General features: G+C 40.1%; 1 protein-coding gene across 2 annotated transcripts in view; it reads left to right on the top strand.

The window, feature by feature from the left end:
- The window catches only part of ANKRD33B (ankyrin repeat domain 33B), a 48,453-nt gene that overhangs the window by 1,276 nt on the left and 29,763 nt on the right, over nucleotides 1–17,414 (top strand). The window lies entirely within an intron of this gene.

Below are 17,414 nucleotides of genomic sequence, written 5' to 3'. Positions count from 1 at the left end.
TTTGAGCAACAATATCGAAGATAAGCAACAGCAACTCCTCTCAGTCCTCTGTAGTATTACTACAATTTATACTTAAGAATTTTTACTTACAGTTTGCATAAACAATCTCAAAAAATTTTTGTACAACTAGTGTGTGACAGGAATGTTTTGAAAGAAAGCCTCAGTGATTTTAGCTGGGCAACTGACTTGCACATTCTGCCAAAACAAGTGGTCTTTGGATGAAAAATAATGCAATAATTTTGGTTCAGGGCTGGTTGAAGGGGAACTTTTTGTGTGTCTTAGATGTATATATATGTAGGACTTTTCCTGCAAAATAGCTTTACTTCCCCCCAAAGGATTTTTTCCAGTACAGATTTTGAGTGATCTGATTTACAGTAAACTTCTGCAAAAGATACAAATACAAGAAGCTGTATTAACACATCTGAGGGGGCAGCAAACCATGGCATGGGGGTGGGAGTGAGCAGCAGAGGGTAGAAATATTTTATATCAACCTTTCTGCCCAGGCCAACATGCAGTGTAGTTAACACTCTTAAGTCAGTAACATGTGAGATCCAAACGTACATTACAAGATTTTGAAGATCCTGCAGGTGCGTCTGTCCTGTATATGAGGTCTGGGCCTGAGCAGGAGCCCAAATCCAGCCCCAGCATCACGTGGACACTCGTCTCCGCTGAGGCCCACTGATTCAGCGTGCCTCAAGCGTGTGACGGTGGGGGAGGTTTGGCCCCACCGTACCTGCGGTGTAAAATACCAAGTGTCCCACAGCTGTCCTTTCTGAGAGGGCGGCCTTCCCACCCAGCAGAGAGTATGCAGCTGGCTGTGAAGTTGGAGGCATCCTCCATCTCAGGGCTGGGGTCCTGCAGAGCTGAGTTAGGGGGTACGAACAAGTTCAGTGCAGGCATCATCCCACAGCAGCTCCTTCTGCAGAGGGGATTGGGGTGGTGTTGCAAGAACAGTGAATTTAGCTGGTTGGCCAGCCCTCCGTTCACCATCCCACCTCCCCCAAACCAAGTTATTCTTCTTTATCTCTCCAGCTTCCTGGAAAAGAAACAATTGTAGCTTGAATCCAAAGTGAAAGTTCCTTTTATTTGTTCATACTGTAAAAAAACCCAGTTTTTCTCTGCTTAAGCAAATACTCCATTTAACCTGAAATTAAACTTTGACATCAAATTCCATTTTCTGCATTTCTGATGAAAACAAAGTAAAAAAAGTTCTGTAATGCAGCAACTTCTGGAAGCTTTGTTAATGATGTGAAAGACATGAGTCCAGTTTCTCGCTCAGCATGAGGGCATATAAACCCTCACCAAATGCCCTAATCACAGCAGTACAGAGCAGGACAGTCTGACTTTTCCAGACTGATGTGAATGGGATAGGAGCAACCTTTCTGTCAGGAAGGTGAAACGTCAGGTGTGACTGCAGTCCTGGCACCCCTACAGGGAACATCAGGGCAAATTCACATTATTTTGCAATAGAAAACCACCTTTTTCAGAGAATTTTACTCAACAAAAGGGAAGTTTCACTCAGATCTTTTATCTCCCTTTCTGGGGAATTTTTGCAGCTCTTGAATTTGCATGTCGTATAAAGTCATTGCACATTATCCACAAACAAAACTTAGTTTTACTGCCAAAAAGTAACTGAACAAATTAGATACACAACTTGTGCTAATGAATTTTTTTCAATTGCTGAAATCTGTACTCTTAGCTTTTGGTATCTTCTTTCACCAGGATAATGTTTGTTTACAATGCTATCTCTCATGCATTTATTGCAAAGCATCTTTTCCTTTTTTTTTTTTTTTTTTCCCACACTGTGGCTAAATAAGATGAACTTTTGTTTATTCTAAGATCTTGTTTCTTTTCTGTAAAGCAGGAGAGAGAAGGAAGAATAAGAAGGATGGTGAAGGGAGGGCTGTCCAGCTGAGTGTATTAACTCTTTTCACAACCCTAATCTGATAACCTCTGTTAAGCATGCACAGTACAGTTTTATTTTCACAATTTAAAAATTACTTTTTTCTCAAAATAGACAAAACATGTACCAGGTTATGGTGGTAAGACAATACCATACTTTGATTCTGAAAGTAATTAAATTCAACTCACAAAACATAACACGAAGAAGAAACTTCCTAATGGTTAAATTCTTTAAATTAATTCGGGCGCAAAGGACTGGAGTGCTGCTATTGCTTTATTTTTAAATTTTTACCTCGTCACTAAAGTGTAAATGTATAAATTTAAGATTCAGAAATAATTATTTTTGAAAACACTAAGATCCAGAGGTAACCTCACTTATTTTCCTCCATGCTTTTTATCGAAGTACATCAATTCTCTCTTTTGAGTCAGTTTTCCAAGGCTAGGTAGTGGCTTTTTGTGGGGTTTCTGCAGAAGGTACTTTTCCCCATGCTCCGTTCATGAGCTGCACAACCTCCCGCCAGGCACAGGTTTTCATTAAATTCACCTTCCTGCAGTAAACCAGACTCTACAACATCCGATTTATTAGTCACCACGCGTAGCCTGAAGACGGGTACCTTTGCTGTCTCGTTTTCATTACTGTCGAGACAACAACAGTTTATATATCATTGTCTGCATAAGATCCCCAAAGGGTTGATCCCTGCGTCTTCTGTTGCACTGCTGTCTGTATATGGAATCCCGAAAGACTGGCTTGGTACTACTCGTTTCCTCTCCTTGCCAAATCTAATACTGAAATATTTGGAAAACGACTATGACAGCATATAATATACTAATGGTAGATCATGCAAGGAAGCCTTTCATTCATTAATGTTGATGTATTTACCTGCCTCATGCTGGCAGTAAGAGGGATTTGCAAATATATATGAGAAAATAAAATCGTGGCTCCAGTGAAATCTCCTGACCTGACTGAGACCAGACTGTCATCTGCATAATGATGCTGCTTTTCACCATGTGATGTGGGAACTGGTTTTGCCTCCTTACCAGCCACATTGCCAGGATTTCAGATATTTGCCTCTCGTAAGTTTAACATCACTTAATATTATATTTTGCCTGGTGACCAGGATTATATATTCTCAGAAAGACGGAGTTTCAAAATCTGGTGTTACCTAACTGCAGAATGCAAGCAAATTTAGAATTTTGCCATGACAATAGAGAAGGCAGTAAGGGATGGGGGAGAGAGAGAAAAGAAGGCAAAGAACATACCCTTGCAAGATTGAAAATAATCACTGTGGCTCATCATCTGAAAGGTTAACCATCCACGTGGTAGAGTCTGTATTAGTAGGTATTCTGTAACTCTGTATTTTAGAGTTGATATATGTGCAAGAATATTCTGTTGTAGTCTTTTTCAGCTTTTCATTTTTTATGTCATTGTTCAATGAGTCTTTCATCCAGTTCATAGATAACTAGGAACCAATTTGCAGTTAAAACAGTTTATTGTTGGAAGTATAACATTATATAGCAGGGATCATGCATTTGTGATCTTTGTTTTCCCCCCTTAAAAGGTGTGAAGACAAAATAATCTAGGTAGCTCAGCTTGTGAGCCCTTTCTCCTCCTTTCAGAAAATATTCCTAAATCCATGGATGAGCAGAGTTAACTTATCTCATTAATGCTTTATGCAGGATGCTGTTGATCAGGATGGCTCTGCAGTAAGTTTTCCTTTGAGGCACAATAGTTCTGCAGCTCTGTCACCAGGTGGGCTTGGATTTGTTTGTTTGTTTGTTCCTCTCTGCTTTTTCTTCTGAAGGAAGAAAACAGGGGGTTTGAAGGCTGTTGTTTCTCTTGATTTCCGCTCTGATGATGCTTAGTCCTGAGGAGGGACAATGATGCACCAAAAGCCTGGAAGTTGCTGTTACAGAATATACAAAAATAAGGTAGCGATGTCCTGGCTAGAAACATACTTGAAAAGCTTGTGAGAACACAGGGTTGTGCCAACTGTGGAAGTAAGCCCAGAGAAGTAGGAGCTGAAGAGAAGTTCCCAGGGAGGGCAGTTCACGCCATGGTGTAGTACATGAATTAGAAAGATGGTTTCCCTGCTCTCCTTCTCTCCCCAGCAGAGAGGAGTAGGTTTCTCTGGAGAATGATTCAGGTGTCTATGTTATGCTCATGCTCTAACTGCTGTCCTCTTCCCCTCTGCCAAAAAGCCTCCCTCTGCTGACTTTTGAGAGCGTTTGCAGAGACCGGGCACATGAGACTCCTCATTTGGGACCATGCGTACCTCCTGAAGTGTTAATGCTGCATTGGAGAGCATCAGGGAGCGACCCCCTGAACTGGGTGGAGATGTTTCTCTGAATGCAACATAGGTTTGTTTGCATGTTGCTGGCTGTAAAAGGACATTTCAGAATGGCATCACTCACCCAGTCTCCTTATTAGATCCGTGATGGTGTTGGAGGCATCAGACATGTCATACCGGTCTCCCTGCCCTGTGCTGCAGACTGCTCCTCTGCAAGGCAAAGCAGCCCACAGGTTTTGTACTACCACAGCAACACTGCTTCAGGCAACTCAGCTAGTTTAGGCAGCATTACCCTTCAGAGTTTTTCAGAGGGATGCACAGTGAATCCTCCATGGCGTTGACACCTGGATTTGTCTTTGCCAAAGGGCTGTGCTCCTAAAATTGTGGCTGGCTGAGAAGGACAGGGAGCCAGTGGTTCAGTTCCCACTTCCCGGGTGAGGGAACATTGTGCTGGATAATGCTTTTCTAGAAAGTCATGTGTCACAAAAAGTGAGCTTGTGTAACACTCCATTAACCTGTTTTTATTATTTTTGTTATCTTCACAATGCTAACTTGTAAAAATAAAAAACGAGAAGTGCAGCATTTTGTGGTAAAGGATAAAGATCTCCCTGTCACACATTGCTTCTCAGTTGTCATGGCACATAGTGTAAGTCTTCCCATGTCAGAAAAAGGATTTCAAGAATGTCATCTGCTACAGTGCTGGGAACTTTTTTTGTATTTTCATAGGCAGTTTCAGTTCCCTCGTATTCTCTCATACAAGGTATTCTCATGGGAGAGATTGTGTTGAAACGTCATGACACTAAACCACAAAAAGGAATTTTTTAGGGTGGAAATAGTTTTAAAAAGACCGTAACGGCAAAAGTAATCTAATTTAAATCCTTCCCAAAAGTACAGAAATACCCAAATGGACTAAAAAAAGTCCCTGGAAATATGTATGTGTTTAAAAAGGAAGTGAATGAGCAAGGCAAGGCAAGGAATAGTAGATATCAAAACACAGAAGCTGCTCAAAACAAATTGGGAACCCTTCAAATAATGTAATTACAACTCAAGGGAAGCCATCAGAAAGGAGTAGGTAGAGCATGGAAAATATGAAGTCAGTTGGCTAAGAGGGAATTCGGTGAGCTAACCAGAATGTGGACCAGATTGATACAGATAGGCACTCGGAGGCGTCGCCAGAAGAGCGTGGGCAGGTTAGCTGTCTGCCTGCCCTTGTCTGCCTTCATCTGAAGTGTTAGGTGAGTAATGCCTTTGCAAATCTGGCACTGAAACATATCCTTTAAAATAACTGAAGAAGAAGTGTATGCACGGAATATGATTTCTATGGAGTAAAGAGAAGAATTAATAAGGACTGTGAAGGTGCTGAGGCAGAAAGAATAGCAATGCAGGTCTTCAGCAGATCACTGGAAATCCATGACCAGACCTGCTATATCCTCCATGCAGGAGGATTGACAGGTAGAAAGATATAATAATAGACAGATGGTAAGATATAATTTGTGCTTAGTATAAAGAGCAGCATGAACTAGCAGATGTAACTCTTATGGAAATTGATAGATAGAGATACAGATTTGAAGACCTCATCAACATAAGAAAGTTGTACAAGTTTAATCTAGTTTCAAGTGATGCAGCTTTTAGAGAAACCAGATGAAGAGCAGTTTCCTTGAAGAATTTTGACAAATCGTTTAATGCAAAGTGTACAGAACAGGAGAGATGTTTTTAGCCTGACAGTAGCCCAGAAGTAAAGGTCATAGCAATCTTTTCTTCTAGTTTAAGTACTGTTTCATATTAGTATCTTAAGTCAAGTATTTGGACCCGTGGAGCTCCTCAGAGATGCAGCAATGATCCTGGTTAGCCAGCTGAGCACAGGTTGACTCCAAATGTAATAAAATATAGCTGCATTTAAAATCTAATGATAGTCTAACAAGACTGGTTGTCTGGGACCTCTGTCATCAATAATTATGACAGATCTATAATGGTGTCTTTAACAGAACGTGTCTGTAACACAGGTAAGAAATGTGACCTCAAGATGCCTCACTGCATTCTTCCAGGAGAATCTCTGAGGTTTGTTTCACAGTGCACAATGTGACACTGCTAATTCCTTCATCCCGTTAGGAAATGCAGATTTATATTCTTGTGGAGTAATTACTCAAGAAGGAACATTGGCACTAATTTTCTCTCTTAAAGGTTCCTAAAATCCTTTCCTTGAAATTTTATTGAGGCAGAAATTCAAGATTTACATAAATTTGGGGTTCTTGTAGCTTGGTATTTTAAAAAGGTTATTCAGAAGTAATGTATTCTAGGCAACTTCAGACAAAAGTTTTGCAATTTTTGGTGCTGAACCCACAAAAAAGAGTAGATCAAAAAGAACTTAAGAGGGAGAAAGGAGCTTCAGAAAAGTCCATAAAGAGCAATCATCTTTAGAAAAGTCAGATTTAAATCCTGCAATAAAGGAGATGGAAGAAGAAAGTGACAGTGCTCTCCTTATTGCTTATGGTGGGACTGACATCTCCCATGCAGAAGACTTGGGTTTTTAACCACAGCCTGATACAGGATAAGAAAATTCTAGAAACATCCGGGCACATGGAAAAGAAGGCTATTTTTTTTTGTCTCTATCTGAGCAATCATATATCTTCTTATAGTAGTAAATAAGCAATTTTTGATAATTTGTTCCTGATTCTGCTTTGCCTCCCTACTGTTGCTCTAAATGTAAGCATTGCAGTTCTGGCTTTTCAGCTCCATACAGTGGTATCTCGCACAGAGCATTGGTAGTCTTGAAGGTGCCTTAAAACTGGACCTCTCCAAAAAGATCTGGGAATTCTCCTTACTGCAAGGGACTGATGAAGTAACTGCTGGTTGACGTTGCTTGGTGGCTTCAGGGTGGCCTCAGAGAAGTGCGCTGTTTGCAGCTCACTCCCATGTGGCTCAGTGGTTACTGAGGGGTGCTCCAGCTGGCCTGGCTTTGGACTGAGTGTCCTCAGAGGCAGAGCCGAGTGTGCGGCTTCTTTCTGGAGTATAATCACATCTGTGACAGAGTTTGTGTGGCCTGAAACCTGTCAGAGGTGTTCAGTCCTTCTTCTCAGAGAGGAGGAAGGCAGGAAGTTCTTTGAAGGGATGGGCGCTTGTGTTGCATTCACCCCTAAGCAGAAACCAAGCACAAAACTTGGAGCTTAAAAACCATTTTGGGTATGAATAAGTTTGAAAGGGGTGATTTTTGGGTACCCCACAGCTGGGATGTGGGCAGCGTGGCTGTTGCAAATTCAGAAGTTAAGAAGTAGTTTGACACTACACAGCAGTTTACAATCCCGAAAGCCTTCAGTTGCTCTTCTCACTGCTCTAGGTTTTCCATGCTGTATCTGTATTCATTAACAGATTTTGTCATTTTATTAAAAATGAGGATATGATAAGGCCAAAACTAAACCAAGTTGTAGCTCCTCACTGTTTTGTGGTGATATTCAGGCATTCAGTTTTGAGCTGTTCAATCAGTTTCAGTGTCTAGTGACATATATAAAGAATGTGTGACTATATGGAGAACCCCTGCATTGTTTTGATCCCAGCAGCTCTACTGATGCCTGACATACCCACATATATATAATGGAAGTGATTCATTTCTGGGCACTGTTCTTCTACCTTCCCCTCCTCAAGAGCTAAGATTTATAACCTACAGAAAAAAAATTTAGTTTCCAGTAGCTCTTCTCTGTGAGCCTAAGGTAGCACAAATGCTTGGCCTTAGGGGTGTTTCAAATCTTTGGGTAAAGAGTGCTCCTTGAATTAGGGTACTACTCTGTGTAAAAATCACTTTTCAGACCTCATGCCTGATCTGAAACAAAGTGCATGTCGATACTGTTTGTCAGGAAGAAAATGGAAGTTGAAACAGATGGCACTGCTAAGAAACACCTGATTGCTCTGAAAAACTGGGTGCTGTTGAGTTTCAGTAGCCTGTAGAAGCTACAGGGCTTCAAGTATTTTGGGAAAGGAAACAGGTCCAAAAGCCCCCAAATTCCCAAATTCTTTAGCTCGAGGCGAAGCACCAGTAAGTCATTGTCTGGTACCTCATCTATTAAGGCTTTAAGTCTCGAGGCAGGGTCTCTGAGGAAGAAAGAATAAATGGTCCCATTTCAGACACTGGGCTCAGAGCTCTCTGCTAAGAAGCGCCACAGGAGTGATGGATTCAGGTGCCAGCTTCAAGGGACAGGAGGTCCCCAGTGCCACATCTTTCAGCATCATCAAGAGCTTAACTCAGAATTAATTCCCTTCATGTCCTTTGGTCCTGCTAGCGCTGGAAGTGGTGGTGCGAGCTGTGGCTCCTGGAGGACAACAGTCAGCACTGCCAGGTGGAAGGGCAGGGATGGGGACACTCAGACCCTTATTAGGTAGTGCCCTTTTCACAGATGTGAGACTTGCTTGTTTTTCACTCAGTCAGGCTTGTCGCTGGGTTTCAGGGGACGTTTCAAAAAGGCTTTTGAGATAGGTTCACTTTTGCACGTGCCACAGGAACCACTCATTGTCATATTAATTTTAGTCATGTGGTCTTGTGTGTGTGCACTTGGGAATAATATAAACTATGAAAATAAATACTAACAAATGTTGAACGAGGAGTAGAAGTAATCAAAACGTCTATTTGGATCTATCCAGACATTTCAGCAGGTACTATTGCCTTCAAAATCTTTTCTACTACTCAAGAAGATATAGAATGAAAGATAAAAAAAAGCAAGCCTTGTTATACATTTTTGGTAATGATTACAGTGTAGCAGAGATGCAACAAAAATCAGGTGATTTATCATAACACTATTATGTTTTGGTAGTACTTCGTGGAGGAGAGTGATAGGGAGACTGAGTAGTAACTCTTGGGTGACTTTACAGGTTGGTCCGTGCCAGATGAGCCTAATGTGCATCGGGTTTATTTTAAATTACATTTTGTTAAAATGTTTTTCTTCCTCTAAAGAAAAGTGATACATGATCACTAACTAAAACTCACTGTTAATTTTGAAATAAAGATTGACTTGGAAAGCATTAGCAGCCTTTTACGTACAGAAGATGCCACTAGATGAGCACGGGCTGTGTGTGCGTTGCCAGAGGAAACCATCTCTGACACGAGAGCATGTCCACCCTACTTAGTCTCCCTGGAGCAGACCAGCAGTGTCCATACAGCCGGCACTTGGCCTGGGTTTTCTCTGAGTCCCAAGTAGTTCTTCCAATTTTCCATTTTTTTTTTTAGGCTTTTCAATTCAAAGTGCCCAAACTAGCATCATTTGAAAGGACTGGTGATATTTCCTGCTGTGTTATGGTTTTGGAAATCATTAACTATGCTGATATTAAAATTGGTATAATACCTATTTGCATATGCTGTCTACTTATTTCAGATACAATGAGGTAGCTTTTGGGTAGGACGCCATAGCTAATATGATGCTCCAGTTTTTCCCTAATTAGTGGTTTTGTCATCAGTTTCGGTGCCTTTTCCAATTCCTATACTTTGTTTATACAAGTCATTCTGTTCTGGGTAGTTTTTTAGTAATTGACGTAAAAAGTATATTGCCTGCTAACAATTATTCTGCATATTCTTCCTATATTACCTGTCATTGCTCTGTGGAATTAGGTTTAACGTTTGTGACTGAGGTATAGTTGAATGAAGACCACTTCCTAAAAACTGCTGGTAGATTTTTTAAATAGAAAAGAAAATCTCTGGAGCATGTGAAAGCAATGAAGAACTCCCACGGACTTTATTGGAGACAGGAGTTCACCTTTAATGTTTTCATAAATAAAGTTACTCTCAGAAGGTTACCCTTTTGAATTATTTAAAATGTTATGCCACATAGATTTGAATTTACCCATTTCTAAGGGTTCTTTCATTAAAAACAAAAATGAAACCCCTCCAACCTGGGCTAAATATAATCCTGTAGCATACCCAGGGTGTCACAATAAGAAATAATTAAGTACCACAGGAAGAGGAAGGTTGTCACAGAGTCTGTAGTGGCACATCTGGCAGTGAATTAGCAATTCAAATTGTATCCACTGTGGGAAGAACCCACAATGTGGAAATAGTTCCCGTTTTTCAATTCTGTAATTTTCTATTATGTCTGTTAAATTCCGCAGGGAGCAATTCAAAAGCAAGCTGATGCAAAACGGGAATGACTCATGGTCGGGCTTTTGTTGCCTCACACGTTTTGGATGTATAACGTTTTAAGTCTGATCCTGTAATACCCTCTCACATATGTGGGGTATTTTTTCTGGTCTTTTGCGTCTTTGCCTCTTAGTACGTGAGGCCCAATCTTTGGGACAGCCTGTGTGTAGACAGGCTGAGTGCTGCCAAGCAGTCACCACAGCTCAGAATTGGGCCCTTGGGGAAGTTTTGAATCTATTACTACTGGAGAGGTGGGCTTACATGTAAGACATTATTATTAGTTTTCTGAAGTGGAAAAGTGGCAGGTAACTGAATGTATTCAGTCTTCATAAAAGCAGCCTTTCAGGGGGTATTTGGATTTTTTTTTTTTTTTTTTTAACAAAACCTAGGTATCTTGCTATTTGTAGCTCATAGGAAAAAGGCTTGGCACACCTGTTTACCATTTGATTGGGAAATATGGGAAGGCTAGCCATGTATTCATAGAAGTATCTTTAGGTGTGGGTGAAAGGAAAGGCAAGACTGTCTTTGGAAGGCTGTAGGGTACTTCAACGTATCTGGAATTATCACATGGGTTTGAAAGGTTTCAAGAAAAGGCGGAGTCAAACTCAGGTCCATAAAGGAGTTAATTAAAAAAAAAATTTGTTTCTACAAAGAAAGATTTTCTATAAAAAGCATGAAATAGCAATAGTTTGTTAGACAAAGAGTATAGAGTAACAAGTATTGGTTGGTTTTGGAAAATGAAATACCAGAAATATTAATGAAACCTTAGTGTTTAGACTTACAGAGCCTTTCTGAGCTAGTAAAAAGTGAAAACACAGTAGAAAAGCTTTTTGGTTATGCTGAGACAAGTGGTACTGCATAGTAAATGCCTAGAAGTATGAAGCAACAGCAGCTAGAGGAAACCTTTGGCTGGGAAGCAACAGATTTTTTCCTTGCCAGGCTGCAGGCAGTTTGTCACCACTGTGTTAGGCAAGTCCTGTCTGCACAGGAGACTGGGCAGCATAACCATGTCAGTGATGCTGCTTCAGCAGAGCTCCCCATGTGGAAACGCCAGCCTGGAATAAAACCCATGTCATTCCTGGAGGGCAACTCGGTTGGTGGTTTGAGGGAGGAGTGAAACCATTTGCCATTTCATGGGTGACAGGGAAAGAAAGCGCTTAATTTCAAGGTCCCTGGGAATTGAGTGAAAGTGTCTTCCTTGTACCCCAGGGACAGAAAATCAGTGCAATGCCCCAAGCAGAGACTGTCCTGCAGCCTGCAAGTGGCAGCTGTGCAAAAAGGCTCAGGTGGCTCCGGGGTCTCCCATTAACCTCCTGCCAGCACCAGCCAGGGTCCACGCCATGCTGCATCCTGCCATCATTTACATAGAGTGGGACTGAATCTTCCTTGCCACCTATTAATCATATATGGAAAGGAGGCTGTTGTTGTCTGTGCTTTGTTTTGTTTTACTGCTCTGCTGCTGTAGGGTCCACGGGCATCTCCCAGCCTGGAAAATTCTTCCTCTCATGAGGGTGCAACAGCGATACCCATGCGTGAAGATACCCATGAGTATAACTGCCTGTGGAATAGGAACCTGAACTGAGTACATGATAATCTTGTTAGTACCTTACTTGAATTAAAATAACGTGTATTCAGTTTATTGAAGTCAGATGTCTCGGTGCATTTACAAAGTTCCCATGAAGTGTATTGGATCCATTACATATATGTGGAAAACTCCCTGCAAAAGCAAGATAATTAAATGTGACAGGCAAGAGCTGCCTCACCAAATTACACCTATTGAAATAAATATAGTTGTCTGAAGACTTTGAAAACGTTGATATTGAGTTTTAAAAATATAATCAGGTATCACAGCCCTTTCACACCATACGTTACCTCCCAATCATCCTGTTAAGTGATAACAATATGAATCAAATGTTGAAATATTTAATACTCAAATGAGACATTTTAGAAGCAGTAAGCAATATCAGCATCCCAGAACAAAAAGAAAGAAAAAAAGAAATATGGTGAATAAATGTCAGCCTTTCTCTTAAAATTTATCACCCAAATTATTTTCCTCTAAGGCGCAAGACTGTGAAATGTCTTTCACTTACTATTGTCATTTTTTCTTTCTGTGGGCATTTTTAGCTTGACCTAGTTCATGCTTATTACAGTCAGCACAGTTGATTTATGAGCAGAGGCTCCATTCACAGATCAGTGTGGGTAGAGCGGAGGTATTTTGGTGTACAGCTGTGGGATTGTTACTATGCATGTCACAGATCACAAATGTACAGTGAACTGACCATCCTCTGAGGATCTGAGTTCAAATAAGAAAAGGAAAAATAACCTGAAGGTTTCTAGTAAGGTGTTACTGTTCCTCAGTGCTTCTCATAGCTCAGGCCTAGCACTCTTATTTTCTGCTGTTGTTAAAGCTTTGAAACCCCCTAGCTATCAGGTGTCAGTAAAATATACTATGATCTTTCTTCAGTTTTAGTACCTGACGCTAGATCAGTAGGAACTTTCACCCTCCTGTAGCAGGTCCACGAATCAGTCACCCTATTAGACATAGACAATCACTGCGTGGCAAAACAGATTAACACTGCCAACTAAATGGCATAAATGTGTGTGATCCGCGTTATTAATATCACAGAGAGGAAGGATTTTAAAACATGGCGTCTCCTTTGGTGCCAGTGCAAAGGAGGAGCGATTCCACTGGGGGCTGTAGCAGTGTGGGAGCAGGAGCTGGAGCAGGAGCGGGATACCCAGAGCACTGGCACTGGACCCGCAGGGCATGTTCCTTGTGGTGTTGCTTCCAGCTCAGGCCTAGGACGCCATGGCTGCTGGAGCTGAGGTTAACACCCCACACCTCCTCTGGAGGCTACATTCATGGATACTAAACAGTTATATGAAAAGTTCTCTTTGCCTAGCTTTTATGCGTGTTTTACTGAAGTACATCTCCCCAGCAGAGTGAAAAGAGGGCTGCTAGCTTCACGTTGGACTGCTTACGGGGTAAAACAGCAGTTGCATTTAAAGACTTCAGCATCTAGCTGTCTATACTGCCATTTTTATTTGGACAAGTTGGGTGTGCAGAAAAGTACGGTTCACAATTCTGTAATTAATATCCTTTGTAAGCTAGCCTACTGTCATTCATCTGCCAATCTGCAGCAGTTTGAAAATTTAGGTCAAATATATCGATGGAATAAAATTTATGTTTTGAAAATTTAAAAATGGTAAGAATAAATTCATTGTTTTGAGAGGTTTTTTTAAAAAAGTAATCAGTACTAGTGTTTCTGTAATGCAAAATAGTAATCGTAGTTGCAGTTGGTGAGTTTAATGTGTATATCGGCCCTTCTTTTCTGTTTACTTCTTGCCATCTATAAAACATGTTCATCTGGGGAGGAGGTTTTTAAAATAGCACTTAGATACCCAGTTCAGACTTTGAATGCTTGTCTAAAAAGACCGTATTTTCCACTTCACTGTGTAATTTCTATTTCTAGTACATCTAGTTGCATCAGTTCTGATTTATCACTAAATTCCTAGTGTGTGTCTTAAAGGAAATAAGGATCAGAGCAAAACCTATACAATTGGGCAGCTTATCAGTGACAGGGGAAAGGGCAAGTGAGAATTGTTCATGTCATACAAACACAGTCAAATATTGTTGTCATTACTTTCACAAACGTGTTTTTCTTCCTTCCCATAGCCATCTCCTGTTGTTTCCTTTCAGATTGTAAAGTCTTCGGGGAGTGTATCTGGAAAGACTCTATCCCATTATTGGTGCTACTGCAATCAATAATATCATCCCAAAATACATGATTTTGAAGTCTACCTGTATTGGCTGAACTTTTAAGATTATTGCTACACAGCAACATCAGTTAGTATAATCATGTCATTTACAACAATTCTACTGTGTAAATATTCAATATGAGATTTACAAATGTTAAGGGGAAGAAGGTGATTTTTGGCTGCAGGGTTTTGATACTAATGTTAGTATCAGTTAATTGCAACAAGCATTTGTTTTGGATATTTGCTGTTTGTTTCTTTCCAGAGGTGGATTGAAGGAGTTGGACTCTGATGGTAACAGGAAACATCCTGCCCATAATTTTCAGGTAGAAATACAAATACCAGACCTTCTGTTTTTAAAAATATTGCTGTATTACCAACTAGCATTCTCTCATTTTGTATCAGAGAAATAGAAAAGCAACTCCAAACACTTAGCAAAACATTTGAAAATTGTCTGGTTTAGAGGAAAACCTGTTACTGCTTCCAGGTGACTGAAAACTGAGGGAGAAAACCATCAGTTTTACTATTCTTCCACTGCTACTTTGTGATCTTTTTAGCTGATAGAGGTATAGAGTTATTAGAAAATCTGGGATAAGAAACTGTAGTATTTGGTTAGTAATTGTAAACCCTCTAAATATGTTTGTTTCCACTCCTCATGGAAAAGAAAAAAATCCCACCCAGTATCTTCTGAGATGATGAGAAAGATGCTTTGCATGATGAACTGTTAAATGGAAGATGACCATACTTATTCCTATTTTTTGGTTTCCATTTCATTTTACTTCTGTAAAATTTTGCCTTTCTCATCAGAGTGAGTGAAGGAAGATCTCAACAAACCTTTCTGTTGTTTTTACAACACTGCAGCTTTTCTGCACAGACCTGTCACCTTAATTCCTGTTGAATTAAAAATAAAAGCTAGTAGAAACTGACACCTTCACAGCCTATCTCCAGATCAAGGAAAGAGTGATGAAAATTTTAGTAGAAGTGATAGGGAAACCAGAAATTACATAGAAAATTGATTATATATTCTCTGAAAAGATTTTAAATCTCTCTAAGCTTACTGGAGTTTTTGTCCTTACACAGAAAATTTAGGCCAGAGGTATCTGATGCAGAAAGGCACGTACGATGAGGTTCCTCATGCCACAAACAATTTAATATGAATGAATGAAGATATGTGGAAACTAAAATGCTATTAAATCAGTACTTTTCAAATCTGGGTTTAAAAGCTATTTTTCTTGTACATGAACTTAAAAAAGAGAAGGAAATTATAAGTTGCCAGTCTTCCAATAGAGGCAAGACCTTGATATTTCCTTCCTGTGCTTTCTAATATCCAGCTGAGTAGGATAAGTTAGCACGCACTTTTTTTAAGGGGGGGGAAACACCTTGACTCAAAAATAGAAAGGATCATAACCTGAAAAAGAGTCTTCTTTGAAATCATTAAGGTACACATCTCCTTCAGTTTACTGCCCCCGTATGAGTCATTGCCTTTGTGTAGCTGATGCAATTTCATCTGACCTGTATGTCCTTCCTGAGGTATAGAAGGGTTTTTTTGTTCTCATTTGGTAGGGTTGGGCACAGCCTGGTGGGCTTCTGTAGCAAGCAGAAAGTTGTCTGTGAAGTAAAGGGCTCAGAGGCTTTGAAGTCTACAAGGTTAGAATATGACTTCTTACCTTTTCAGAACTGAAACTATTAGTTGTAAATTTCTTAGGCAAAATAATGAAGTGGGAGAGGCAGTTCTAGGAAACGAGTCATTCAGCAGTGGGTGATAAAATGCTCATTAGAGGAATTAAAAAAATGCAGAACAGAAAGTATAGACCTCAGTGCATTTGCTTCTAGAGATTATGGCTGAAGAAACAGCACCTGTGTAGATTTAATGATAATAAAGGACAGTGTCCGTTGCTCCAGAGTCCTGTGTCCATCCACAGGGCAACAGAAGAGCAAGCTTTGGCAAGAGGTTGTGCTGCTGGTGTGCCTCAGCTCGGCTCCGTGGGGAGCTCTGCGTGGAGCTGGGACATTTAACGCTGCCAAGATTTACTGGTCTCGGACTGCCCGCAGATGGATTTAAGGATGATCCTAAACGTTTGCTGTTGAAGGAGGAAAGTTAGTGCTCCACATACTCAGTTATGATGAAACAAAAAGAAGTCAAGTGCCAAAAAGATGTAGATAAAATATTTACCATTTAGCATCTTAATTGTGGTTGGGTATACTTAATCATCAATCAAATCCAGAAATGCCCATCTTCTGGTTTTGCCTCAGCATCCTGTAAAACTGCTTGATTTGTCCGTGAGTGTGGCCTGTGAGGGACTGTAAAATGGACAAGGACTAACTTTAGAAAAATGACTGTTATTCCTTTATGGGGTGGAAATTTAATGTTTTTTGTTCACTGTAATGTATGTAATTAGGCTGCACAGCTGAAAATTCACATTAAGAATATGTCATACTTTGCCAATAACAAAATGACAAATTTAGAATATTTAGTTACACCAACACATATTATCTTCCTTTTAAATGCAGAAATACCTCTTCATCCCAGCTTTTTATTCCCATTATTCCTGTTTACTGCTAACCACCCTATGCTTATCCAGTGGTTGAAGCGTTTCCTTCTCTATCATGCTCTTCATCATTAGGAAATAGAAAAAGTGTACAAATACTAATGGAATCTTCTCTGCAATATTTCTTCAAAGTAAATGTGTTTGTTTGATCCCATCTCTTAGAAAATTCCGTTGCTTTGGAGTTGGGCACCACAAAAATGAAGAAAATTGTTTACATGTCACCTCTATACTATTTTAGTGGACAAGTCTTTCTAAGCAACTAAGTCCATTTTTACCAAAGGTTCTCAGTTACTGTACAGGATTCTCTGTAGTTGTTGGTGTACCTTTGTTTACACCTTTAGTAGAAATACACTTCCAGTTTTCTGAGTTTGCCAGCCTGTTTGCTTAGATGGAGCTCTGTAATAGCAACAGATCAACCATGACAGCTTGTGTGGCCTAATTCTATACTGAGCTGATGTGAAGTATCCTCCTGTAACAGAAAACCAGAAAATCCTGGAAAGCAACACAGACTACTGATGGATGTGCAGGCCCATTCACAAATTCCTGATTTTTTCAAGACATGAATAATATGGCTGCAACTAAATGCTTAGTTGCATGAAAGTGCTAGTCCAATAATTGCTATGATGTTTGGCCAACATTGACTGCAATAGGATATAGTCTTCTTGTGAACAGTAAAAGCTGTCACAAACTGAGGTGGAGTGAGTCAGGTAGCCTGTATTTTTCTGTATTCTGTTATTTTGTATAAAGGTATTTGTTTACAGGTCTTCATTTGGAGAGACTGGAAAGCTTTTGTGATGAGTCTTA

Source organism: Strix uralensis, chromosome 1 (genome assembly GCF_047716275.1).
Source record: "Strix uralensis isolate ZFMK-TIS-50842 chromosome 1, bStrUra1, whole genome shotgun sequence".
Classification (NCBI taxonomy): Eukaryota; Metazoa; Chordata; class Aves; order Strigiformes; family Strigidae; genus Strix; species Strix uralensis.
This window is presented reverse-complemented; position numbering and strand designations above follow the sequence as displayed.